This window comes from Anolis sagrei, chromosome 2 (genome assembly GCF_037176765.1).
Source record: "Anolis sagrei isolate rAnoSag1 chromosome 2, rAnoSag1.mat, whole genome shotgun sequence".
Taxonomy (NCBI): domain Eukaryota; kingdom Metazoa; phylum Chordata; class Lepidosauria; order Squamata; family Dactyloidae; genus Anolis; species Anolis sagrei.
Window position 1 is genome coordinate 18,614,429 of NC_090022.1, and position 10,002 is coordinate 18,624,430.

The following is a 10,002-nucleotide window of genomic DNA, read 5'->3' on the forward strand; positions in this document are numbered from 1 at the left end:
TTTTCAGAAAGTACATACTTCACTCTATTTTTCGACATAGTTGCCAAATTTGTCCAAACACTTATCATACCTCTGAACCAATTTTAAAATACCCTCTTCATAAAAACTTGCCACCTGCTCCGATAACTAAGAGTTCACTGCCGTCCGTAATTAAAGAAGGGCGACCGGAGCGGTCCTCATCATGGACGTTGTCATGGCCATCTTTGAATTGTCGTACCCACTTACACACTTTGCTTTCACTCATAACAATATCACCGTACACTTCACAAATCTGTCGATTAATTTCTGCAGCAAGCAGGTTCCTTGCTGACAAAAACCGTATCACTGAGCGAACCTCACATGCGGCGGGTGAGTTGATAGTCTTAAACATTTTTAAAGCACAGAACAGAACCGTACAGGTTAGCTACAGGACGGAAACTGAGCACAGTTGTTCCCGAGGCATGCCGGTACATGACGCACGCGCTCGTTGCGGTATGCGCGTGAAGCACTAATGTCTACAACAAAATGGACCTTACTTTAAAAATACCCCTCGTACAATCAACAATATACAATACAGTAAAAGTCCATCACAATCCCAGTGACAATAAGCAGGCCACATGTACAAAATAAAATACTAAAAACTCAGGGTGAGATAGGAATGGAGAGGATTATTTGTAAGGGAGAGCACATAAAAACGGTGGCGTAGAAACAAGCCTTCAGACAAGCAGGGGAAAATGTACTGTAGGGATAAACGTTGAGGAGTAGCAGCAATGTCTAGTTCTGGGGTTACTCTCCAAAGGCGCAGCTGAAGAGCCGGGTTTTGAGTTCCTTCTTAAACATTTCTAAAGAGGGGGCTTGGCTAATCTCACCGGGCAATGAGTTCCAAAGTCGGGGGGCCACAGCGGAGAAGGCTCTCTTCCTTTTTCCCACAAGACGAGCCTGTGAAAGCAGCAGGGGCGAAAGGAGAGCCTCGAAGAGATCAGGCCGGTTCATGGAAGGAGATATGGTCACGAAGGTAGGTGGGTCCCAAACCGTTAAGGGCTTTGTAGGTGATGACCTGAACCTTGAATTGGAACCTGAAGATAAACGGCAGCCAGTGGAGTGCCTTAAACAGGAGGGTTGACTGCTCTCTGTAATTCGCCCCAGTTATTAATCTGGCTGCCGAGCGTTGGACAAGTTGTAGTTTCCGAGCCGTCTTCAAGGGTAGCCCCACGTAGAGTAAATATGGGTTCATTAAGGGAGATAAGGTCCCTCAAGTAACCTGGACCTAAGCCCTATAGGACTCTATAAATCAAAAGGGTTTTATGGGTCAATACCAACTCTTTGAATTATGCCTGGTAATTCAAATTATGCCTAGGTGAAGCTGTCACAACAGTTAACAACCTGGTTGCAGTATTTGGACCAACTCCAGTTTCTAAGCTTTTTCAACATCAGCTACATGTAGACGGCATTACAACAATCCAATAATCCAAACAGGATGTTATCAGAAAGAAAGCCACTCTTTTCATCAGGAAGACAAAAAGTCACTCTTTTCCATGGAGCCCCCAGTGGTGTAATGGGCCAAACCATTGTGCCAGCAGGATGGTCAGCATTTATTTATTTATATTTATCATATTTGTATACCGCCCTTCTCAGGTGACTCAAGGTGACTTCTCAGGTGCCACAGTTGGCAACATTTGATGCATCAACATGTAAAACAATCATAAAATACTGTTAAAAATTTAGCATAAAATATAAATATATAAAAAGCTGTACAAGCCAGAAAAGCATGGCTGAGCTCCCTCTTGTCAGCTCCAGCTTCTCATGCGGGGACATGGGAGAAGCCTCCCACAGGATGGTAAAACATCTGGGCGTCCCCTGGGCAAGGTCTCTGGAGACAGCCAATTCTTTCACACCAGAAGCGACTTACAGTTTCTCAAGTTGCTCCTTACACAGAGCAAAAAAGAGCTCTTTTCCATCTAAAGTTGTCAAACATTCTCATAAACCTGTAAACATGTTACTAAACTAAGAAACAAAGCGACCATGATTATGCATGAGAATAATGCGTGATATTAATGCAATTTCACACCACTTTAACTGCCATGGCTCATGGCTATGGAAACATTGGCATTTTTGTTTTACAAGGCCTTTAGCCTTCTCTCCCAAAGAGTGTTGGTGTTGTCTGAACAAACCACAGCCCCTAGTATCCCATAGCATCGAACTGTGGCATCTGAAAGGATGTCAAAATGCATTAATTCCACAGTGTTGGTGCAGGCTTGGTCGCAGGAGCGTGCTGCTGAGGAACAGTGGCTGGGGATGTGAAGGGAAAGACAATGGATGGAAAGTGCAGCTGACTCATGGACTGGTTTATAGCTGCTTCCATAAAAGGGATCAACGCTTCTCAAGCCTGCAGTTTTCTGGTGCCAAGAAAGAGGCCTGGTCTCTAGTCATCAATTTTCCTTTGGCTGGAAAACACTGACCAGTCAACTGAACGGATAGAAAGAAGAAGGGAAAAAAAGCATGAAGAAAAATTACCTCCCAACAAAGGATTCCCCCAGGCAGGAAGTAGCCAGGCTTTGAAGCTGCAAAGCCATTCAATGCTAATCAAGCTCGCCAGTTGCAACATTCACACTTTCTCCCACCCTGGACATTCCACAGATATATAAACCCAATTTTCCTAGTTTCCAGCAGACCTCACAACCCCTGAGGATGCCTGCCATAGATATGGGCAAAATGTCAGGAGAGAATGCTTCTGGAACATGGCCATACAGCCCAGAAAACTCACAGCAACCCAGTGCTTCCGGTCATTAAAGCCTTTGACAATGCATTAGGCAGGATGGATATTTCTGCGCCAAAAAGTCCCTGGACATCTTCAGTTTTAATTACGAAGGCTGTGGTTGTACGCTGCATAAAGCAATACTCCAGCACGGCTCTACATATATGCTATTTTGAGGCCAGAAGACCTTCATTGGAATAGGGTTCAGTATTAACCATGGTTCACTATTATCCATACAAAGTCCAGGAACAAATATGGGGTCATACTATGTGACCCCATATTTGGGGCCTTTTCTGTGGTGGCCCCTCGGCTATGGAACGCCCTTCCCATGGAGGTAAGATCAGCCCCCTCGCTGATGGTGTTCCGTAGAAGATTAAAAACCTGGATGTTCGAACAGGCATTTGGTTAATTCGGTGCAATGAATGTAATGATTAAAGGATTAAAGGATTGGTAATACGGACGACGAAACTGGATCACGATTTTAGTCAGGAGATGTATTGGATTGTTATTGATGTGTGAATATTGTGTATCATGCTTTTATGGTTTTAAATTGTATACTGTTGATTGTTGTATTTTGTTGTAAACCGTGTTGAGTCGCCGGCTAGGCTGAGAAACAGCGGTATACAAGTATAGCAAATAAATAAATAATAAATAAATATGCTGTATGTCTTTTAAATTGTTTTTAAACAATATTCTACGTGGATCGGTTGTTTGAATTTTTAGAAACATTTATATTAAATATTTATTTTAGTTATTTTCCCTTAATTTATCATTGTAAACCACTTTGGGGGAAAGGCAGACTATACATTCAATAAATTTCACGTTTTTCTGGGGAAAAATGTATGTTTAACCTTGGGAAGAGAAGTTGACAAATTTTGAACACAGAATATATTAATTGTTTAGCTGCAGAGAAGGCCTCACTTTGTTAATCCACGCTGATTACTGAAAATTCCAGAGTTTGGTCAGGACTGATTTGGACTAAAGTCCCATCTACACTCCCATATAATGCAGTTTGAAAGTTCATTATATGCTCAGTGTGGACTTATATAATGCAGGTCAACTGCACTGAAATGCATTCTATGGGTCTATACCAAGCATGAGTCAAACTTTGACCCTCCAGGTACTTTATATGCAGGAAAATTGCATGGAAAGTACCCCTGACAGATGGCCATCCAGCCTCTGTTTAAAAGCTTCCGAAGAAGGAGCCTCCACCACACTGATTTGGAACTGACTTTAGACCCAAACAAGGATATATTATTCTCATATATATGTCAATGGCAGTGAGGATAGCTTTGGAAACTTGAAGAGATAGCAGATATAGATAGTTGGATAAACAAAGTGAGAGAGATTAAAGATATGAACAAACTAAAGTGGACTGTCTACAGACGTCACATGCAATTCCTGGAACGATTCCATCAGTGTTACCTCCGAAAAATCCTGCAAATCTCTTGGGAAGACAGGTGGACAAATGTCAGCGTGCTGAAAGAAGCAAAGACCACCAGGATTGAAGCTTGACCACTGTCTCCCAAAGCAGTTGCTCTACTCCAAACTCAAGAATGGAAAATGGAATGTTGTGGGCAGGAAAAAAGATTTAAAGATGTGCTCAAAGCCAACCTTAAAAACTCTGGCATAGACACTGAGAACTGAGAAGCCCTGGCCCTTGAGCACTCCAGTTGGAGGCCAGCTGTTGCCAGCAGTGCTGTAGAATTTGAAGAGGCACGAATGGAGGGCGAAAGAGAGAAACGTGCCAAGAGGAAGGTACATCAAGCCACCTGGAAACTGATGCCCTCACTGCGGGAGAAGATGCAGGTCAAGAATAGGGCTCCACAGTCACCTACGGACCCACCGCCAGTACACCGATCTTGGAAAACAATTCTACTCAGACAACAAGGGATCACCTGAGTAACTAAGTAATAAGAATGGGAATAAAAAAATGAATCAATAATGCCGGAATGTCGAGTAGGAAGGGAACTGTAAGGAAAGGACTACTATTAAGAATGGAAACCATAATCGCAAAGGTTTAGAATCGAAGTAAACAGAGCCCCTCTCTCCTTTTCCTTATGTGTGATTCTTTTCTTTTTTCTTTCTCTCCCTCCCTCCCTCCTTCTATCCTTATTTCCTACTTTTCTTCAACCCAAATGTTTTACCACTTTTTATGTAAAATAAACATTTTCTGTTTTAATAAAAATAATTTTTTTAAAAATCTGAGCATTCCCTGGAGAAGTCCTTGCAGACTGTCAATTCTCTCACACCAAAAGTGACTTGCAGCTTCTCAAGTCGCTCCTAACACACGCACACAAAAATAGTGGTCAATGCCAGGCCTACCTGGAGATTGTGCAAGTTGTAGTCCAAAACAATAAATGCTCTGCAAAATAAAATTTTAAAAAAATCTTAAGTGAGCAACATCACATGCAACTCAGCTCAGAAGTTGGTTGGCATTATCAGAAAAAGCCTGGCGAACAGCTTTGTTATCATCACCCAGCAGGAAACAGTGGCATGACCCAAGGGACTGGAAAAAAACAAGCCTTCTTTCTCCTTGTTGTGCGAGCGACAATGTTGTAAAAGGTGTGACCCAACTGCCCCCAAAAGCCAGCAACCACTAGTTTCCAACAGACCTCACAACCTCTGAGGATGCCTGTCATAGATGAGGGCAAAACGTCAGGGGAGAATGCTTCTAGAACACGGCCATACAGCCCTGAAAACTCACAGCAAACCAGTTGGAAAGCTAGCAATCTTATGGGAGAGAACAGAAGAGGAACACAACACAGCTACATCCACAATGCAACCACTGTTCCATTTCAATTCACAAAAGTGACCAAATCCTCAATTTCCCATCTCTTCAACAAACTGCAAGGAACTTGGGGAACTTTAACTAACTATAGTAATTCACTCTTTCTCCCTTCACTCTAAACAAAATGTATAATCCAATTATTCATCCCAAATAAAGTAGATCCCATTTGGAAAGTCATCATGTTGATATGCTCAATTTAATTCAATATCACACAATCAGAGCACTCCCAACAAATGGCCATTCCAGCAGAGGCTGGATGGCCATCTGTGTCTTTCTGCACGTAAGAATGGGATTAGATTAGATTGGATAGCCCTTGGGGTCTCTTCCAACGCTATGATTTGATGTTTCTATCCAGTATAAAAGACAGCCAGGTCTAGCTTGGCTGAGGCTTTTTGAGAGCTATCCAAAAGCAGAAGGGGGGGGGGGATCCATCAAATTTGGCATTCCCTATCCCTTTTCCCACAGCTGTGTCATGTGTGGGATGCTGCTACCATCAACATCATCCCCAAATATAAAAACTTCCTGGGATCAATAATGTTGGTAGTGCAATATCGGGTCATCAGGCACCTTAAAGAGTAAAGGTAAGGGTTTCCCTTGATGTTAAGTCTAGTCGTGTCCAACTCTGGGAGGTGATGCTCATCTCCATTTCTAAGCTGAAGAGCCTAGATGCCTCCAAAATCATGTGGCCGGCATGACTGCATGGAGTGCCATTACATTCCCACAGAAGCTGTATCTATTGATCTACTCACATTTGCATGTTTTTGAACTGCTAGGTTGGCAGAAGTTGGGGCTAACAGCAGGAGCTCACGCCGCTCCCCGGATTCAAACGACTGACCTTTTTGTCTCCAAATTCAGAAACTCAGCAGTTTAACCCACAGCACCACCGGGGAAAATACATAGATATAGATATAAATAGATACACACAAACAGTGGACTCTCGGCTAATAATAATAATAATAATAAACCTTTATTTATACCCCTCTAACATCTCCCGAAGGACTCGGTGAGGCTTACAAGAGGCAGGCCCAACACATCAATAAAACAACAACATAACAAATACAACAATAAATAAACAATAATAATTAACTAGAACTCAAACAACTGGCACTCTCAAGCAACTGGCAAAAAAATTCTAAGAAATAACACTTGAAAAAAAGTTGAACCAAAACCGATTTCTATAATACTGGAAAACCAGTGTTTGTAATACATTAAAACTATGTTACATTAGGTTTGCCCTGATCTGTCTTCATTTGCTCTTAATATCAATACAGAGTTTACGGTGAAGTATAGTGTTAGTATTTACAAGTAACCCAAGCAACCAAAATGTACATTCACCAATATAATCTCCATCAGAAGGATCTTGGGATGTGCAAAGGACAGGCCCTTCCACACAGCCATATAACCCAGAATATCCATATAATCCACAATTTAAACTGGGTTATCTGCTTTGAACTGGGTTATCTGAGTCCACACTGCCATATAATCCAATGTGAAGGTAAGGGGTTGTCAGGCTTCTTAAATGGAGGAATATATGCATATGTATATCAGTAGATTTATATGTTTGTGTGTGTGTGTGTGTGATTTATTTATTTATGACATTTATACGTATGTAAGTCTGAAAATATTCCAAAATTATAGAGATGTGTATGTATGAAAATATTCCAAAATTATAGATGTGTGTAGGGGGTTGTCAGGCTTCTTAAATGGAGAAAGACATGCATATGTATATCAGTGGATTACACATACATACATACATATACATACACACACACATATATGCATGCATGAATATATTGCAAAATTATAGCTATGAGTATGAAAATATTGCAAGATTGTAAATATATGTGTGTATAAAAATATTCCAAAATTGTAGGTATGTATAAAAACATTCCAAAATTGTAGATATGTGTTTACATAAAAATATTCCAAAATTATAGATATGTGTAGGAAATCATTCCAAAATCATAGATATGCGTGTATGAAAATATTCCAAAATTGTAGATATGTGTATGTATAAAAATATTCCAAAATCCGACATATATATACAAATACACATTCCTACACACACACACACACACACACACACATATATATATTCATATATATCCATAATAAATATTTGTGTTTGAAGTCGTATATATTATATGCATGTATGAGTATACACACATATGAATAAAAATATTCCAAAATCTAATATATATGTGTAGATATGAATGCTGCATATATATACACATATATATTCCTCTGCTGAAGAAGCCTAAGGATGCCAGGGCCAACCTTGCTGGGAGTAAATCAGAGGGCGCAATGCTTTCCTTTCCCCGTGATCGACTTTTCCAAGCTGCAAAACCATTCCTTCTTAAACTTTTGTTGTTCCTTTCCCCCCACCCCAACTTGCACCCTTTGATATATGTCCTCCCTTCCCTTTATGGCCATCCTGGGGCTCTTGCCTGGATCAAAGCACCGTCCTCCTCCTCCTCCGCCGCCTCCCTGCCCCCATCCGCCCGCGGAGCTCGCTGGAGTCGCTGCTTTTCTCTTGTTTATTTCCCTTCTCGTGCGGACGCCCCGCGCGCGTCAGATCCGGGAAAAACTCCCCCTCGGCGTTCCATCCCTGGCAACCGTGCACGGCGTCCCTGGCAACCCCGGCCGACCCAACGTTCTATTCCCGCCTCCTCCTCCTCCTCTTGACCAATAGCCCGCCTCCCTTCCTCGCTGCGGGCAGCCATCGGCGCAGTTCAAAGGAAGGCATCCGCCAATGGGATGCGCCCAGGCTCCAGGATCTCTGTTTCCTTCCTTTGCTCCTTTTTTTTGGAGGGGAGGGAAAACATAGCAATCCAGGGGGGCATCTACACTGTCGAATGAAGGCAGTTTTGATACCACTTTAACCTACCATGGCTCAGTACTAAGGAATCTTGGGAGTTGCAGTTTGTTGAGTCACTAGCAGAGAACGCCAAACAGGATGGAAAATTACAACTTCCATGATTCCTCAGCACACTTATAGGCCAGCTAAAGACCTTGTTTACACACTAAAATGATCAAGGGTCTGGAGAACAAGCCCTATGAGGAGTGGCTTAAAGAGCTGGGTATGTTTAGCCTGAAGAAGAGAAGGCTGAGAGGAGACACGATGAGGGCCATGTATAAATATGTGAGGGAAAGTCATAGGGAGGAGGGAGCAAGCTCACAAACTCTGAGCATGCCTGCTATAGATGCAGGTGAAATGTCAGGAGAGAATGCTTCTAGAACATTTATTTATTTTATTTATTTACTTTATTTCTATACCGCTTTTCTCAGCTCTCAGGCAACTCAAAACGGTAAACAACATCAGTACAAAATATCACAAATCAAGTATAGGGGAATTAAAAGCAATTGTCACATAAATCATTAACATCAGTATAACAATCATTAGCGCCTCAACAGTAAAATCAGAATCCAGTCTCGTCATCCATTATTTCGTATTCCTATGTTCAATTACACAGTTTAATCAAATGCTTGTTCGAACAGCCAGGTCTTCACTTTCCTCTGAAATGCCAGCAGGGAGGGGGCCAATCTGATGTCTGCAGGCAGGGCATTCCACAGCCGAGGGGCCACCACTGAGAAGGCCCTGTCTCTTGTCCCCGCCAAGCGCGCCTGTGATGCAGGCGGGACCGAGAGCAGGGCCTCCCCAGATGATCTTAGTGTCCTAGTCGGTTCATAGGAGGAGATGCCTTCGGAGAGGTAAGTAGGGCCAGAACCATTTAGGGCTTTATAGGCTAAAGCCAGCACTTTGAATTAGCCATATAGCCCGAAAAACCTACAACAATCCAGCTAATTCATTTCTTGTTTAGGCCTCCTAGGGACCCTTCCACACAGCCATTTTACCCAGAATATCAAGGCAGATAATCCACGGTATCCGTTTTGAACTGGGTTATCTGCAGAGGCGGCCCTAGGTAATTTTCAATGGTAAGCAAACAGTATTCCCCCACCCACCCCCAACCAATCACTGATATATATTTTCTGTTCGTCATGGGAGTTCTGTGTGCTATATTTGGTTCAATTCCATTGTTGGTGGAGTTCAGAATGCTCTTTGATTGTAGGTGAACTATACATCCCAGTAACTACAACTTGCATATGTCAAGTTCTATTTTCCCCCAAGAGCGCCTCAAGAGCACCCCTGGGAAAAATAAACTATACTGCAAATGCTTACTTTGCGTAACGGATTGAGCCGCCCCTGGTTATCTGAGTCCACACTACCACATAATCTAGTTTAATGTGTATTTTATACAACTGTATGGAAGGGGCCCCACACTGCCATATAAAATCCAAATTATCAGTTTTGTTAATCTGGATTATATGAAGTGTAGAAGGGACCTTAAGTGCTTTTATTTTTCTTTTCATAAATGCTCAAGCCTTAAGTAGAAACACTGCCCCAATTATCCTGTGGCCTGCCTTCTCTTTTTTTTTAAAGAGTGTACAGATACCAAGCCCTTCTAACTTCATTCAG

At 42.1% G+C, this 10,002-nt stretch overlaps 1 protein-coding gene across 1 annotated transcript in view; it reads right to left on the reverse strand.

Moving 5' to 3' along the window:
* The window catches only part of PPT2 (palmitoyl-protein thioesterase 2), a 58,837-nt gene extending 50,684 nt beyond the window's left edge, over positions 1 to 8,153 (reverse strand). The window contains exon 1 of the mRNA XM_067465457.1: positions 7,973 to 8,153. The gene's annotated coding sequence lies outside the window, so the exon portion shown is untranslated. The remainder of the gene's footprint in view (positions 1 to 7,972) is intronic.
* Positions 8,154 to 10,002: the final 1,849 nt, after the last annotated feature.